General features: G+C 44.5%; 1 pseudogene; it reads left to right on the forward strand.

Moving 5' to 3' along the window:
• The window catches only part of LOC126092822 (60S ribosomal protein L13a-like), a 154,341-nt pseudogene that overhangs the window by 79,599 nt on the left and 57,000 nt on the right, over positions 1–17,742 (forward strand).

Consider the following 17,742-nt stretch of genomic DNA (forward strand, 5'->3'; position numbering starts at 1 on the left):
GGAAGCCGCCTGATAGAATTTTGCACAGAGCATAACTTAATCATAGCTAACACTTGGTTCAAGAATCATAAAAGAAGGTTGTATACATGGAAGAAGCCTGGAGATACTGACAGGTTTCAGATGGATTATATAATGGTAAGACAGAGATTTAGGAACCAAGTTTTAAATTGTAAGACACTTCCAGGGGCAGATGTGGACTCTGACCTCAATCTGTTGGTTATGAACTGTAGATTAAAACTGAAGAAACTACAAAAAGGTGGTAATTTAAGGAGATGGTATCTGGATAAACAGATTAAAACAGAGGTTGTACAGAGTTTGAGGGAGAGCATAAGGGAACAATTGACAGGAATGGGGGAAAGAAATAAAGTAGAAGAAGAATGGGTAGCTTTGAGGGATGAAGTAGTGAAGGCAGCAGAGGATCAAGTAGGTAAAAAGACGAGGGCTAGTAGAAATCCTTGGATAACAGAAGAAATATTGAATTTAATTGATGAAAGGAGAAAATATAAAATGCAGTAAATGAAGCAGGCAAAAAGGAGTACAAACGTCTCAAAAATGAGATCGACAGGAAGTGCAAAATGGCTAAGCAGGGATGGCTAGAGGACAAATGTAAGGATGTTGAGGCTTATCTCACTAGTGGTAAGATAGATATTGCCTACAGGAAAATTAAAGAGACCTTTGCAGTAAAGAGAACCACTTGTATGAATATCAAGAGCTCAGATGGAAACCCAGTTCTAAGCAAAGAAGGGAAAGCAGAAAGGTGGAAGGAGTATGTAGAGGGTCTATACAAGGCCGATGTACTTGAGGACAATATTATGGAAATGGAAGAGGATGTAGATGAAGATAAAATGGGAGATATGATACTGCGTGAAGAGTTTGACAGAGCACTGAAAGACCTGAGTCGAAACAAGGCCCCGGGAGTAGACAACGTTCCATTAGAACTACTGACAGCCTTGGGAGAGCCAGTACTGACAAAACTCTACCATCTGGTGAGCAAGATGTATGAAACAGGCGAAATACCCTCAGAGTTCAAGAAGAATATAATAATTCCAATCCCAAAGAAAGCAGGTGTTGACAGATGTGAAAATTACCGAACTATCAGTTTAATAAGTCACGGCTGCAAAATACTAACGCGAATTCTTTACAGATGAATGGAAAAACTAGTAGAAGCCGACATCGGGGAAGATCAGTTTGGATTCCGTAGAAATATGGGAACACGTGAGGCAATACTGACCCTACGACTTATCTTAGAAGCTAGATTAATGAAAGGCAAACCTACGTTTCTAGCATTTGTAGACTTGGAGAAAGCTTTTGACAATGTTGACTGGAAACTCTCCTTCACATTCTGAAGGTGGCAGGGGTAAAATACAGGGAGCGAAAAGCTATTTACAATTTGTACAGAAACCAGATGGCAGGTATAAGAGTCGAGGGACATCAATGGGAAGCAGGGTGGGGGTGGGGGAAGGGAGTGAGACAGGGTTGTAGCCTCTCCCCGATGTTATTCAATCTCTATATTGAGCATTGCTCAATATAGAGATCAAAGAAAAATTCGGAATAGGTATTAAAATCCATGGAGAAGAAATAAAAACTTTGAGGTTCGCCGATGACATTCTAATTCTGTCAGAGACAGCAAAGGACTTGGAAGAGCAGCTGAACGGAATGGACAGAGTCTTGAAAGGAGGATATAAGATGAACATCAACAAAAGCAAAACGAGGATAATGGAATGTAGTCGAATTAAGTCGGGTGATCCTGAGGGAATTAGATTAGGAAATGAGACACTTAAAGTAGTAAATGAGTTTTGCTATTTGGGGAGCAAAATAATTGATGATGGTCGAAGTAGAGTGGATATAAAATGTAGACTGGCAATGGCAAGGAAAGCATTTCTGAAGAAGAGAAATTTGTTAACATCGAGTATAGATTTAAGTGTCAGGAAGTCGTTTCTGAAAGTATTTGTATGGAGTGTAGCCATGTATGGAAGTGAAACATGGAGGATAACTAGTTTGGACAAGAAGAGAATAGAAGCTTTCGAAATGTGGTGCTACAGAAGAATGCTGAAGATTAGATGGGTAGATCACATAACTAATGAGGAAGTACTGAATAGGATTGGGTTCAAAAAATGGTTCAAATGGCTCTGAGCACTATGGGACTTAACATCTGTGGTCATCAGTCCCCTAGAACTTAGAACTACTTAAACCTAACTAACCTAAGTACATCACACACATCCATGCCCGAGGCAGGATTCGAACCTGCGACCGTAGCAGTCGCGCGGTTCCGGACTGAGCGCCTAGAACCGCTAGACCACCGCGGCCGGCAATAGGATTGGGGAGAAGAGAAGTTTGTGGCACAACTTGACTACAAGAAGGGATCGGTTGGTAGGACACGTTCTGAGGCATCAAGGGATCACCAATTTGGTATTGGAGGGCAGCGTGGAGGGTAAAAATCGTAGAGGGAGACCAAGAGATGAATACACCAAACAGATACAGAAGGATGTAGGTTGCAGTAGGTACTGGGAGATGAAGAAACTTGCACCGGATAGAATAGCATGGAGAGCTGCATCAAACCAGTCTCAGGACTGAAGACCACAACAACAACATTCCATTGCAAATTGTATTTGATACGCATAAAAGACTTAACAAACTCTTATATATACGAGGTAATTTTCTACAACGGCAGTCTGTCCTCCGATCATATTGACAGTTAGGAGAAAAACAGGAAGATAAATGCCATACTAGTTTCTTCCATCGCTCTGTGATAGATCAGTGCCATACTTAATGGTGATTAGCCATCTTCATTGACGAGGTCCTCCGCCCTCGTACAGCCAGTCTGCGCTAGTATCATCGTACACTATTTGGTCAAAAGTGTCCGGATACCCGTGTAATGCGGAAATGATCAGGAGATATCACGAAAGGTTGATCTACCGTTATAATGGGAGGCGGGGCATATTGTGTTGTCATTAGAGAAGCAGTCTGACCCGATAGCTGAATGGCCAGCGTGACAGACTGCAGTCCTAAGGGGCCCGGGTTTGATACCCGGCTGGGTCGTGGATTTTCTCCGCTTAGGGACTGGGTGTTGACTTCTTTTCATCATTATTTCATCCCCACTCGGCGCGCAGGTCGCCCAATGTGGCGTTGAATGTAACAAGACCTACATCAAGGCCGCCGGACCTGCCTCGTAAGGGGCCTCCCGGCCAATTACGCCAAACGCTTAATTCCATTTCCATTAGAGAAGCAGAAACGGTCGCTCAGAAGAGCTGTGACTTCGAACGTGAAGTAGTCATTGGATGGCACCTAAGTAACAAATCCAGCTGAGATATGTTAACAATTATAAAGCTGCCCACGTTTACTTTTGGTGATGTGACTGTCAAGTGCAAACGCGAAGGAACAGTCACAGCTGTGCCGACACCAACCGGATCCCATGTACTGACGGAAAGGGATCGTCGAGAAACGCGGAGAGTGGTTGTAAAAGATTGCGTGAAATCAGAGGAAGGAATAATTGGCGAATTCAGTAGTGCTACCAGCAACCCAGGTAGCACAATGAGTGTGGGTGAGGAATTAAAAAGAATGGGGTACAAGGTCGAGCGGCTCCTCATAAGTCACACATCTGTAGTCTTTGCTTAGTGACGCTTGAGATGGTGTAAAGAACGACAGGAACAAAGTGATTAAATGAATCGCGCTGTACCCAGTGGCAATCCGTTGGCTTTGAGGAGTCCCTGGAGAACGCTACTTGCCATCATGTGTAGCGCCAGCAGTGAAGTACGGAGCAGGTGTGCTCCCCTTAATGCCCTTAAGGAAACGCTAAATACGGAAGAAGTGAACACATTCTACAGAATTATGTACCGTGTACAGCAGGGAAACGGTAAAGAGACGATGGGTGCACAAACATGAGAGTGCACGCTTTCATAAAGCATCATCTGTGACGCAATGTTTGTGGGCAATAACATTCCTGTAATGGAGTGGGCTGCCCAGTCCCGATACAAATCTTCGGGTACGCTTTCTGCGTGAGCTACAACGTCGTTTTCGCTCTAAGCCCCAGCGTCGAACATCACAACCTTCTCTGGAAGGGGAAATCTACATCTACATCTCCATGATTACTTTGCAATTCACAAATTCACAAGTAAGTGCCTGGCAGAGGATCGATCGCAACACCTTTAATCTACTTCTCTATCGTCCCCCTTTCAAACAGCACACGGGAAAAACGAAGACTTAAATTTTTTCCGTGCGAGCTCTAATTTATTTTATTTTATTATGATGATTATTTCTCCCTGTGTAGGTGGGGTCCAATAAAGTATTTCCACATCCTCAGGAAAAGTTGGTGATTGAAATTTGTAAGAAGGTCCTACCGCTCTTGTAATGACTGCCACCTCAATCCCTGTATCATATTCGTGGCACTCCCTCCCCTATTACGCGATAATACAAAACGAGCTGTCCTTCTTTGCACTTTTTTGGTGTCCGCCGTCGATCCTGTCTGATGCAGACCTCAGACCGCACAGCAGTACTCCAGAAGAGCGTGGACAAGTGCAGTGTGAGCAACTTCTTTACTAAACCTGTTACATTTTCTACGTATTCTGCCAATTAATCGCAGTCTTTGGTTTGCTTTCCAACAATATTATCTACGTGATCCTTCCCATTTTAATTATTCGTAATTACAATTTGTAGGTTTTTAACTGATTTTACAGCCTTTAGATTTGTATGATTTATCGTTTAACTGAAATTGAGTGGATTACTTTTAGTGCTCATGAGGATTACTTCACTGTTTCCATGATTTAGAGTCAACTGCAACTGTTTGCACCTTATAGATATCTTGTCTAAATCATTTTGCAGCTCCTTTTGATAACCTGATGACATTACATGAAGGTAAATGACAGCATCGTCTGCAAACAATCTAAGAGGACTGCTCAGGTTGTCTCCTAAATCGTGTATGTCGGTCAGGAACAACAGAGGGCCTATAGCAGTTCCTTGGGGAACGTTGGATACTACTTCTGTTTTACTCGACGAATTTCTGTCAGTTGCTACGATCTGTGACCTTTATGAAAGGAAATCACGAGCCTAGTCAAACAACTGAGACAACACTCCACAGACATACAATTTAATGAGCAGTCTTTAGTGAGTAAAGGTGCCATAAGTCTTCTGGAAATCTAAAAATATGGGGTGACGTCCTCTATCGAAAGCACTCATTATTTCCAGAGAATAAAGAGGGATTTGTGTTTCACAAGTACTACATTTACTGAATCCGAGTTGGCTATTTGTCAATAAATCGTTTTCCTCGAGGTGATTCATAATGTGCGAGCACAATACGTGTTCCAGAATCCTACTGCAAATCAACATTAATGATATGGGTCTCTAATTCAGCGGATTAGTCCTACTTCCTTTCTTGGGTTTTGGTGTGAAGTGTGTAACTTTCAAACCTCTGGATTCGGATCTTCCTACAAGCGAGCGGTTGTACATGACTGCTAAGCATGGAGCTACTGTATGAGCATACTCTGAAAGGAACTTGACCGCAAGCATTGCCTTTCTTAAGTGTTTTAAGCTGCTTCGCCACATTACGGATCCCATGTTGGCAGTCGTTCTTGATTAGAATTCTAGAATATTTACTTCCTCTTCTTTTGTGAAGAAATCTTGGAAAAACGTGTTTAGTAAATCTGCTTTAGTGGCGGTGTCATCAATAAAATCACTATTGTTATCGTGCAGTGAATGTATTGATAGCGCCTTACCATTGCTGTACTGTACGTATAACCACAGTATCTTTGTGTTTTCTGCCAGATTTCGAGACAGAGTTTTATTGAGGAATCTATTAAAAGCGTCTTGAAGTTCGCGTTAAATTTCGAGCTTCTGGGAAACTTCGCCAATCTTAGGGATTTTGCAATCACTTAAATTTGGTATAGTTTTTTTGTTGCTTCTGCAATAGTGTTCTGACTTCTTCTGTGTACTATGAGGAATCTCTAATTAATTTATTTGCTGTAGATCTCTCAATTGACGTCTATACTATTTCTCTGAACTGAAACCTATCTGGTCTGTGCATACATAGTATAAGTAGGCTGTTTAGGTTTTTATGTGCCATGTAAGTAGGCTGTTTAAGTTTTTATGTTGGTAATGCAACGTAGTGCTCTGTATGAAAATCACAGACTGCACACAGCACAGTCAGTGATTTTCATACAGAGTACTACGTGGCATTACCAACATAAAAACCTAAACAGCTTACTTGCAATAGTCAGACTGGAAGGAGTGTAGACTGTCTCTTAGGGAGATGTCAAGCGAATTTTATCTGCTTTTTTAAATACATGTATTTTGCGGGTTTTTTGGTGGGTTTGGATGTTACGGTATTCAGTCTAGCTGAGTCACTGATCACTGTATCTGTCATGATGCTGCTTATCTGGTCAAGAGTATTGGTTGCTAAGAAGTCAAGTATGTTTCCGCAACCATTTACACTTCGAATGGGATCGTGAACTAGGGGCTCAAAACAATTTTTGTGAGAAGGCATTCAAAATGATTTCAGACGATGGTTTGTGACTATCATCGTCTTTAAACACGTTTTCCCGCAAACATATCTTGGACGGATTGAAGGCAGCACCAACTACAATTATATGAGTGAAATATCTATTTGGAAGTTTTCTTTGAGCTGTTTAGCAACTGTCATCTGAGTCGGGGTCGGTAAAAGGAACCAATTATTAATTTTTTTTCTGGTTGTCAAGTATAAACTCTACCAATATTAACTCACAGTAACTATCTACATCAGTTTAACTACAAGGTAAACTGCTTCTGACAGCAATAAACACTCCACCACCAACTGTGTTTAATCTATCCTATCCTTTCTGAACACAGTTAGGTCCTTTGCAAAATTTTGGCTGAAAGTATTTCCGGCTTAGCCAGCTTAACCTATAACAATTTGAGATTCAATGATTTCTGTTAGCGATTGGAGCTCTGCTCCTTTTCCAACGCAGCTACGACAGTTTACAGCTTCAATATTGATTGTTCCTATGTGTACGCTCTCCCTATATTAGTCCTGCAGACTTTTAAACGAAAGCCCTTACTGCACGTTCCCGGGACCCTGTAACCTAAAAAAACACCCAGACCCTTCCACACAGCCCCCTCCCCTTCCCTTGTAGCCACTTTCTGTATGTGGTGGACACGTGATCTATTCACAGGAATCTGGAAACGCATCACTCTATGGCGCAAGTCGAGGAATCTGCAATCTACACAATCGCAGAACCGCCTGAGCTTCTGATTCAGACCCTCCAATAGGCTCTGTACCAAATGATCGTAGTCTGCAGGCGATACTAGAGATGGTGAGCTATACTTCATCTCGCAAGAAAGACCGGCAGTCTTTACTATTTCAGCTAGCTGCCCGAAACTAGAGATAATCTCTTCCGAGCCTAAGCGACACACATCGTAAATACCAGCATGAGCCACCAGCTGCGGTTGACTGCAACCTGTGGTCTTCATTGCATCCGGAAACACCCGATTCACATCTTGAGCGACTCATCCCGGTACGCCCCCAGAGTGCTTACTGGATCCCCTCCTCTCCTTCGCAGCAAATCCTCAAGTTAACGAATGGGCGGCCATTGCTCCACAGACATTCGGACATCTCATTGAAAGTGTCCACAGTAGAGTTCAGGCCGTCGTAAAGACGAAGGATTCACGCTACTTATACACTGAAGTGACAAAGAAACTAGTATAGGCATGCGTATTAAAATACAGAGATATGTAAACAGGCAGAAGACGGCGCTGCTGTCGGCAATGCCTATGTAAGACAATGAGTCTGGAGCAGTTGTCAGATTGGTTACTTCTGCTGCAATGGCAGGCTATCAAGATTTAAGTGAGTTTGAACGTGATGTTATACACTCCTGGAAATGGAAAAAAGAACACATTGACACCGGTGTGTCAGACCCACCATACTTGCTCAGGACACTGCGAGAGGGCTGTACAAGCAATGATCACACGCACGGCACAGCAGACACACCAGGAACCGCGGTGTTGGCCGTCGAATGGCGCTAGCTGCGCAGCATTTGTGCACCGCTGCCGTCAGTGTCAGCCAGTTTGCCGTGGCATACGGAGCTCCATCGCAGTCTTTAACACTGGTAGCATGCCGCGACAGCGTGGACGTGAACCGTATGTGCAGTTGACGGACTTTGAGCGAGGGCGTATAGTGGGCATGCGGGAGGCCGGGTGGACGTACCGCCGAATTGCTCAACACGTGGGGCGTGAGGTCTCCACAGTACATCGATGTTGTCGCCAGTGGTCGGCGGAAGGTGCACGTGCCCGTCGACCTGGGACCGGACCGCAGCGACGCACGGATGCACGCCAAGACCGGAGGATCCTACGCAGTGCCGTAGGGGACCGCACCGCCACTTCCCAGCAAATTAGGGACACTGTTGCTCCTGGGGTATCGGCGAGGACCATTCGCAACCGTCTCCATGAAGCTGGGCTACGGTCCCGCACACTGTTAGGCCGTCTTCCGCTCACGCCCCAACATCGTGCAGCCCGCCTCCAGTGGTGTCGCGACAGGCGTGAATGGAGGGACGAATGGAGACGTGTCGTCTTCAGCGATGAGAGTCGCTTCTGCCTTGGTGCCAATGATGGTCGTATGCGTGTTTGGCGCCGTGTAGGTGAGCGCCACAATCAGGACTGAATACGACCGAGGCACACAGGGCCAACACCCGGCATCATGGTGTGGGGAGCGATCTCCTGCACTGGCCGTACACCACTGGTGATCGTCGAGGGGACACTGAATAGTGCACGGTACATCCAAACCGTCATCGAACCCATCGTTCTACCATTCCTAGACCGGCAAGGGAACTTGCTGTTCCAACAGGACAATGCACGTCCGCATGTATCCCGTGCCACCCAACGTGCTCTAGAAGGTGTAAGTCAACTACCCTGGCCAGCAAGATCTCCGGATCTGTCCCCCATTGAGCATGTTTGGGACTGGATGAAGCGTCGTCTCACGCGGTCTGCACGTCCAGCACGAACGCTGGTCCAACTGAGGCGCCAGGTGGAAATGGCATGGCAAGCCGTTCCACAGGACTACATCCAGCATCTCTACGATCGTCTCCATGGGAGAATAGCATCCTGCATTGCTGCGAAAGGTGGATATACACTGTACTAGTGCCGACATTGTGCATGCTCTGTTGCCTGTGTCTATGTGCCTGTGGTTCTGTCAGTGTGATCATGTGATGTATCTGACCCCAGGAATGTGTCAATAAAGTTTCCCCTTCCTGGGACAATGAATTCACGGTGTTCTTATTTCAATTTCCAGGAGTGTAGTTGGCGCACGAGCGATGGGACACAGTATGTCCGAGATAGCGATGAAGTGGGGATTTTACCGTACGACCATTTCTCGAGTGTACTGTGTTACAGGAATCCGGTAAAACATCAGATCTCCGGCATCACCGTAGCTGGAAAAAGATCCTACAAGAACGGGACCAACGACGACTGAAGGGAATCCTCCAGATTTCAGTGCTGGGCCATCAACAAATGTCAGCGTGCGAAACGAAACATCGTCGATATGGGCTTTCGGAGCCGAAGGTCCCCTCGTGAACCCTTGATGACTGCGCGACACAAAGCTTTACGCCTCGCCTGGGCCCGTCAACACCGACATTGGACTGTTGATGACTGGAAACATGTTGTTTGGTCGGACGAGTCTCGTTTCAAATTGTATCGAGCGGATGGACGTGTACGAATATGGAGACAATTTCGCGAATCCATGGAACCTGCATGTCAGCAGGAGACTCTTCAAGCTGGTGGATGCTCTGTAATGATGCAGGGCGTGTGCAGTTGGAGTGGTATGGGACCTCTGATACGTCTAGATACGTCTCTGACATGTGACACGTACGTAAGCATCCTGTCTGATCACCTGCAGTCATTCAAGTCCATTGTGTGGGCCGGCCGGTGTGGCCGTGCGGTTATAAGCGCTTCAGTCTGGAACCGCGTGACCGCTACGGTCGCAGGTTCGAATCCTGCCTCGGGCATGGATGTATGTGATGTCCTTAGTTAGGTTTAACTAGTTCTAAGTTCTAGGGGACTGATGACAACAGATGTTAAGTCCCATAGTGCTCAGAGCCATTTGAACCATTTGAACCATGTCCATTGTGCATTCCGACGAACTTGGGCAATTCCAGCAGGACAATGCGACATCCCATACTGCCATCTACATCTACATCTACATGATTAATCTGCAATTCACATTTAAGTGCTTGGCAGAGGGGTCATCGAACCACAATCATACTATCTCCCTACCATTCCACTCCCGAACAGCGCGCGGGAAAAACGAACACCTAAACCTTTCTGTTCGAGCTCTGATTTCTCTTATTTTATTTTGATGATCACTCCTGCCTATGTATGTTGGGATCAGCAAAATATTTTCGCATTCGGAAGAGAAAGTTGGTGACTGAAACTTCGTAAATAGATCTCGCCGCGACGAAAAAAGTCTTTGCTTTAATGACTTCCATCCCAACTCACGTATCATATCTGCCACACCCTCTCCCCTATTACGTGATAATACAAAACGAGCTGCCCTTTTTTGCACTCTTTCGATGTCCTCCGTCAATCCCACCTGGTAAGGATCCCACACCGCGCAGCAATATTCTAACAGAGGACGAACGAGTTTAGTGTAAGCTGTCTCTTTAGTGGACTTGTTGCATCTTCTAAGTATGCTGTCAATGAAATACAACCTTTGGCTCGCCTTCCCCACAGTATTATCTATGTGGTCTTTCCAACTGAAGTTGTTCGTAATTTTAGCACCCAGGTACTTAGTTGAATTGACAGCCTTGAGAATTGTACTATTTATCGAGTAATCGAATTCCAAAGGATTTCTTTTGGAACTCATGTGGCTCACCTCACATTTTTCGTTATTTAGCGTCAACTGCCACTTGCCACACCATACAGCAATCTTTTATAAATCGCTTTGCAACTGACACTGGTCTTCGGATGACCTTACTAGACGGTAAATTACAGCATCATCTGTGAACAACCTAAGAGAACTGCTCAGATTGTCACCCAGGTCATTTATATAGATAAGGAACAGCAGAGGTCCCAGGACGCTTCCCTGGGGAACACCTAATATCACTTCAGTTTTACTCGATGATTTGCCGTCTATTACTACGAACTGCGACCTTCCTGACAGGAAATCACGAATCCAGTCGCACAACTGAGACGATACCCCATAGGCCCGCAGCTTGATTAGAAGTCGCTTCTGAGGAACGGTGTCAAAAGCTTTCCGGAAATCTATAGATACGGAATCAACTTGAAATCCCCTGTCGATAGCGGCCATTACTTCGTGCGAATAAAGAGCTAGCTGCGTTGCACAAGAACGATGTTTTCTGAAACCATGCTGATTACGTATCAGTAGATCGTTCCCTTCGAGGTGATTCATAATGTTTGAATACAGTATATGCTCCAAAACCCTACTGGAAACCGACGTCAATGATACAGGTCTGTAGTTCGATGGATTACTCCTACTACCCTTCTTAAACACTGGTGCGACCTGCGCAATTTTCCAATCTGTAGGTACAGATCTATCGGTGGGCAAGCACTTGTATATGATTGCTAAGTAGGGAGCTATTGTATCAGCGTAATCTGAAAGGAATTGCTACAGAGTGGCTCCAAGAACACTCTTATGAGTTTAAACATTTTCGCTGGCCAATAAACTCCCCAGTCAAGAACATTATTGAGCACATCTAGGATAGCTAGCAACTTGCTGTTCAGAAGATACCTCCACCCACTCGTAATCTAACGGATTTATGGGCAATCCAGCAGGATTCATGGTGTCAGTTCCTTCCATCACTCCTTGAGATATTATTCGAGTTCATACCACATCTTGTTGCGACACTTTTGCATACTCACGGAGGCCCTGTAGTAGTTACAATTGTCAACAACAGATGGCGCTGCGGTCTGGGAAACTCTATAGTACGATATTTTCCACATATCCAACATGCGTAGCAATAATATGGCGTAGTCTCTGAATGAAATTACCCGAAACCTTTGACAACGTGTCTGGCGGAATGGCTTCACATGCAGATGAGATGTACTGCTTCAGTTGTTCAATTGTTTCTGGATTCTGGCGGTACGCCTGGTCTTTCAAGTGTCCCCACAGAAAGAAGTCACAGGGGTTCATGTCTGGCGAATAGGGAGGCCGATCCACGCCGCCTCCTGTTTGTTTCGGATAGCCCAAAGCAATCACACGATCATCGAAATATTCATTCAGGAAATTAAAGACGTCGGCCGTGCGATGTGGCCGGGCACCATCTTGCATAAACCACGAAGTGTTTGCAGTGTCGTCTAAGGCAGTTTGTACCGCCACAAATTCATGAAGAATTTCTAGATAGCGAGATGCAGTAATCGTTTCGGATCTGAAAAATGGGCCAATGATTCCTTTGGAAGAAATGGCGGCCCAGACCAGTACTTTTCGAGGATGCCAGGACGATGGGACTGCAACATGGGGCTTTTCGGTTCCCCATATGCGCCAGTTCTGTTTATTGACGAAGCCGTCCAGGTAAAAATAAGCTTCGTCAGTAAACCAAATGCTGCCCACATGCATATCGCCGTCATCAATCCTGTGCACTATATCGTTAGCGAATGTCTCTCGTGCAGCAATGGTAGCGGCGCTGAGGGGTTGCCGCGTTTGAATTTTGTATGGATAGAGGTGTAAACTCTGGCGCATGAGACGATACGTGGACGTTGGCGTCATTTGGACCGCAGCTGCAACACGGCGAACGGAAACGCGAGGCCGCTGTTGGATCACCTGCTGCACTAGCTGCGCGTTGCCTTCTGTGGTTGCCGTACGTGGTCGTCCTACCTTTCCAGCACGTTCATCCGTCACGTTCCCAGTCCGTTGAAATTTTTCAAACAGATCCTTTATTGTATCGCTTTTCGGTCCTTTGGTTACATTAAACCTCCGTTGAAAACTTCATCTTGTTGCAACAACACTGTGTTCTAGGTGGTGGAATTCCAACACCAGAACAGTCCTCTGATCTAAGGAATAAACCATGTTGTCCACAGCACACTCCTACGTTGTGAACAGCACACGCTTACAGCAGAAAGACGACGTACAGAATGGCGCACCCAGAGACTGCGTTGTCTTCTATATCTTTCACATCACTTGCAGCGCCATCTGTTGTTGAAAATTGTAACTACTGTAACTGCGAAAGTTTGTCCGCCTGAAAATGTACTGTTGTCCCAAGCATATTGCAACAAACGGTGTATTTCTATCGCTGCTCGTTTAGTTTTTATTGCCGTTTCAAATATACCGGTCATTTTTGAAACACCCTGTATATTAGTTTCTTTGGCTCTTCAGTGTGTTAACGTCCAGTGATAGGAGTCCGCATAATTTGGACCGGATAGCGTAAGCGTGCCGCGCCTGGGGACCACGGTCTGTCTCGGCCGCCCAGCCGGGCTGCCGGCCTGGGAAGCGGACGGGAGCAGCGCGTCGGCCGCTCCGTGGGGAATAAATCGATAGCCCGGCCCGGCCCGGCCCGCCGGCCACTTGAACGCTATATGGACAGAGCGCGGGTCGTGCCGGCAGGCGCAGCCACAAAGGCGCCGCTACCGGGTCGTGGGTCGTGGGTCGTGCCGGCGGCGGGGCGATCGCTCACCGGAGCGGGGCCGCGTGTGCCCTGCTCTATCCGAGAGGCGCTGGAAAAGTAATGCATACACCGGGAGAAAGCACACGGCCGCGGGGAGAAGACGTTTACACAACAGCAGGCTGGAAGCATTCCGGTTACATAGTACACAAAACGAACCGCGATATCTACAATTAAAAGTGTACCTCAGAAAATGTTCTGATAGTATTACTCAACATTATCTTCTCTAGAACGCTTTAATCAAGTTTAAGGGTATGTAATACTGCATCTGAAGTTCATGAAAGTCGTTTATGATATTAATGTTGTTCTAGTTTTGAGTCCGAAGAATGAAAGATAGCCGGCCGGAGTGGCAGAGCGGTTCTAGGCGCTTCAGTCTGGAACCGTGCGACCGCTACGGAAGCAGGTTCGAATCCTGCCTCGGGCGTGGATGTGTGTGATGTCCTTGGGTTAGTTAGGTTTAAGTAATTCTAAAATCTAGCGGAGTGATGACCTCCGATGTTAAGTCCCATGGTGCTCAGAGCCATTTGAATGAAAGCTATTCTGTGTGACGTTCTTCATGTCTGCGTGATTACTGCAGACTATACCCACTTACAGTAGCTTACAGTAGTCACGCCTTGGTCTCCATTACCGAATTAACTCTTCCGTGATGCCTACCGAAATATTCTATTAAACTATTCCTTTGTTTAGATGAGTTGTGCCAGGAAGCTCTTTACTCCCCAGAATGAGGCAGTAACAGTTGATTCGTTATGCGATTTACCTATCTAATATTCAGCATTCTTATAGTCTCTTTTTCCTGTACTGTTTATCGTTCACGTTTCACATCCATATAAGAATACGCTCAGTACTAACAATCTGGAACGAGGCTTTTTAAGAAATGGCTCTCAGCACTATGGGACTTAACATCTGAGGTCATCAGTCCCCTAGAACTTAGAACTACTTAAATCTAACTAACCTAAGGACATCACAGACATCTATGCCCGAGGCAGGATTCGAACCTGCGACCGTAGCGGTCACGCGGTTCCAGACTGAAGCGCCTAGAACCGCACGGCCACACCGGCCGGCTTTTTAAGAAATATTTCAGTTAACTGACAAAGGAGGAAATTTTTTTTAAAAAAGACCTGGAAGGAGAGGACTACAGCAATTAAAACAACTTGACAATGAAATTAACAGGAAGCGCGGGGAAACTAAAGCAGAAAGACAACAGATACAGCTTAAAGAAAAGTCAAAACAGCTTTCAGGGAATTAACAGGAAGGCCAGCAACATCAAGGGCTCAAGAGATGAACGGGTAGGGGGAGAGAGTACAATGAGGGCACTACAGGAAGGAACTGGACGCTAATGTGATGTAGGAAAAGGTTATGGATATGAAAGACATAGGACATGCTGCATTAGAGTCAGAGTTTGGTGCAGCTCTGGAAGATTTGCGAAGAGACAGGTCAGTAGAGATGGATAACATTGCTTCAGAATTTCCAAAATCATTGGGTAGATGGCAATTAAACAATTATTCAAGTTATCGTGTACGATTTTTGAGACGGGAGGTACACGATCGGAGTTTTGGAAGAATATGGTTATCATAATTCTGAAGAAATCGAATGCATATAAATTTGAGAACTTTACGAGCAGTAGGGTTACCATCAGCTTAACAGCAAATGCATCAAAGTAGCTGATAATAATAATACACAGAGGAATTTTAGTCAACGATTAGTTTGGGTTTGGGAAAAGTAAAGGCACCAACGTGGCATTTACGACGTTACGCTTGTGATTGAGGCAAGACTCAAGACATTTTTTCAGGATTTACCCACCTACTGAAAGTACTAGGCCACATAGAATGGTGTAAGATGCTTGAAATTCCACAAAAAATGGGTAGCTGTAAGGAAAGAACCAAGCGATAACAACAGAATGGAAGACCTAGAATGAAATGCTCGGATTAAAAAGGGCGGAAGGCAAGAATAGTGTTTCTCTCCACTAGTATGCAACCTGCACGTCGAGTAACAATGAAGGATAGAAATAAAATAAGGATTTACGAGTGTGATTAAGAGTTGAGTAAAAAGATATCAGTAATGAGATTGGTAATAACACTGGCTATTCCGAAAGGACACAAATAGCAGAGTATCTCAGTAGTCAACATCAAAAATTCATTTCTGAGAGCGAAGATGTGAACAAAGCGATAAAATTCAAGAGCAGTGGTAAATACGCCTTAACAACGTTAAAATCGAAACTGTTGATAAAAAAGTAGACGAAGTAAAGGAATTCAGTTACCTTGAAAGGAAAATAGTCGAATGAAGCAAGGAGGACATACAAAGCGGACAAGTACAAGTTAAGAATGCATTCCTAGACAAAAGAAGGCTACTAACGTAAGAAATAGGCCTTAATCTGAGAAAGAAATACCTGAGAATGTCGTTGGCAGCACAGCATTGTACGGTAGTAAATCACGGGCGGTAAGAAAACTGGAACAAAAGGAAATCGAATCGTTTGAGATATGGTGATACAGAATAACGTCGAAAATATGATGGTATGAAAAGCTATGGAATGAAGAGGTTCCCCTCAGAATCGGTAAAGAAAGGAACGCATGGAAATCACTGACAAGAAGAAGGGACAGAGTAACAGAGCATGTTTTATAAACACAGGAAATAATTTCCGTCGTACTGTAGTAAGCTGTAGAGGGTAAAAGTTGCAGGGGAAGACAGAGACTGGAATATGTCCAATAAATAATTGAGGGTGCAAGTGCTACTTTGAGGTTGGCAAAAGAGAGAAGTTCGTAGCTGGTCGCATCAAACCATTTAAGAGGACTGATCACTCAAAAAAAAAAAAAAAAAAAAAAAAAAAAAACGACGTAGCAACTTCCTAACACGGCTATTGAATCACTGTGGATCTTTCCCTCCACACAAAACCTTGCTTGGAGCATAAGCCCCTGGATGTGTAAGTCGTATTGAAAAGAGATTTGTATTTTATCCATTTTGGTCCACATCTCGGTCCTCAGCTTTGAATATCTGACGTTGAATCCTCAGATACTTTTTGATTTATATACCGACGCTCTTGCTAAGCAAAAAAATTTTCGTACCGCTCGTAACAGTCTGTATAACAGACGTAGTCATCGATTATATCATCCCCTTATGATTATTTATGCCCTCCTCCACGCTAAGTAATGGTTCTCTATCTGCTAGAAGTAGTTTTCAGAAAGCACATGCAGAATAGTGCCATACGAATCCCTCGAATCCCTATCTCAGGCACCAGTTTTGAGCTCATGATTCTGCCATTCTATAGATGGCAAATTAAAGTTTTCCCCTATTACGTAATCAGGAAACTTATTCACGAAATTCTGCAAGTTTCCTCTGAAGCACTCTGCTACTAGAGTTCCTGACCATGGCGATCTAGAAAAGTTTACGATTACCACATTTGACCCGGCTTTGGTAATTAATTTTATCCAGATTGTTTCACATTCGGAATTCGTAACAACCTCACCTAGGACAAGTACAAGTTAAGAATGCATTCCTAGACAAAAGAAGGCTACTAACGTAAGAAATAGGCCTTAATCTGAGAAAGAAATACCTGAGAATGTCGTTGGCAGCACAGCATTGTACGGTAGTAAATCACGGGCGGTAAGAAAACTGGAACAAAAGGAAATCGAAGCGTTTGAGATATGGTGATACAGAATAACGTCGAAAATATGATGGTATGAAAAGCTATGGAATGAAGAGGTTCCCCTCAGAATCGGTAAAGAAAGGAACGCATGGAAATCACTGACAAGAAGAAGGGACAGAGTAACAGAGCATGTTTTATAAACACAGGAAATAATTTCCGTCGTACTGTAGTAAGCTGTAGAGGGTAAAAGTTGCAGGGGAAGACAGAGACTGGAATATGTCCAATAAATAATTGAGGGTGCAAGTGCTACTTTGAGGTTGGCAAAAGAGAGAAGTTCGTAGCTGGTCGCATCAAACCATTTAAGAGGACTGATCACTCAAAAAAAAAAAAAAAAAAAAAAAAAAAATGACGTAGCAACTTCCTAACACGGCTATTGAATCACTGTGGATCTTTCCCTCCACACAAAACCTTGCTTGGAGCATAAGCCCCTGGATGTGTAAGTCGTATTGAAAAGAGATTTGTATTTTATCCATTTTGGTCCACATCTCGGTCCTCAGCTTTGAATATCTGACGTTGAATCCTCAGATACTT

This window comes from Schistocerca cancellata, chromosome 7 (assembly GCF_023864275.1).
Source record: "Schistocerca cancellata isolate TAMUIC-IGC-003103 chromosome 7, iqSchCanc2.1, whole genome shotgun sequence".
Classification (NCBI taxonomy): domain Eukaryota; kingdom Metazoa; phylum Arthropoda; class Insecta; order Orthoptera; family Acrididae; genus Schistocerca; species Schistocerca cancellata.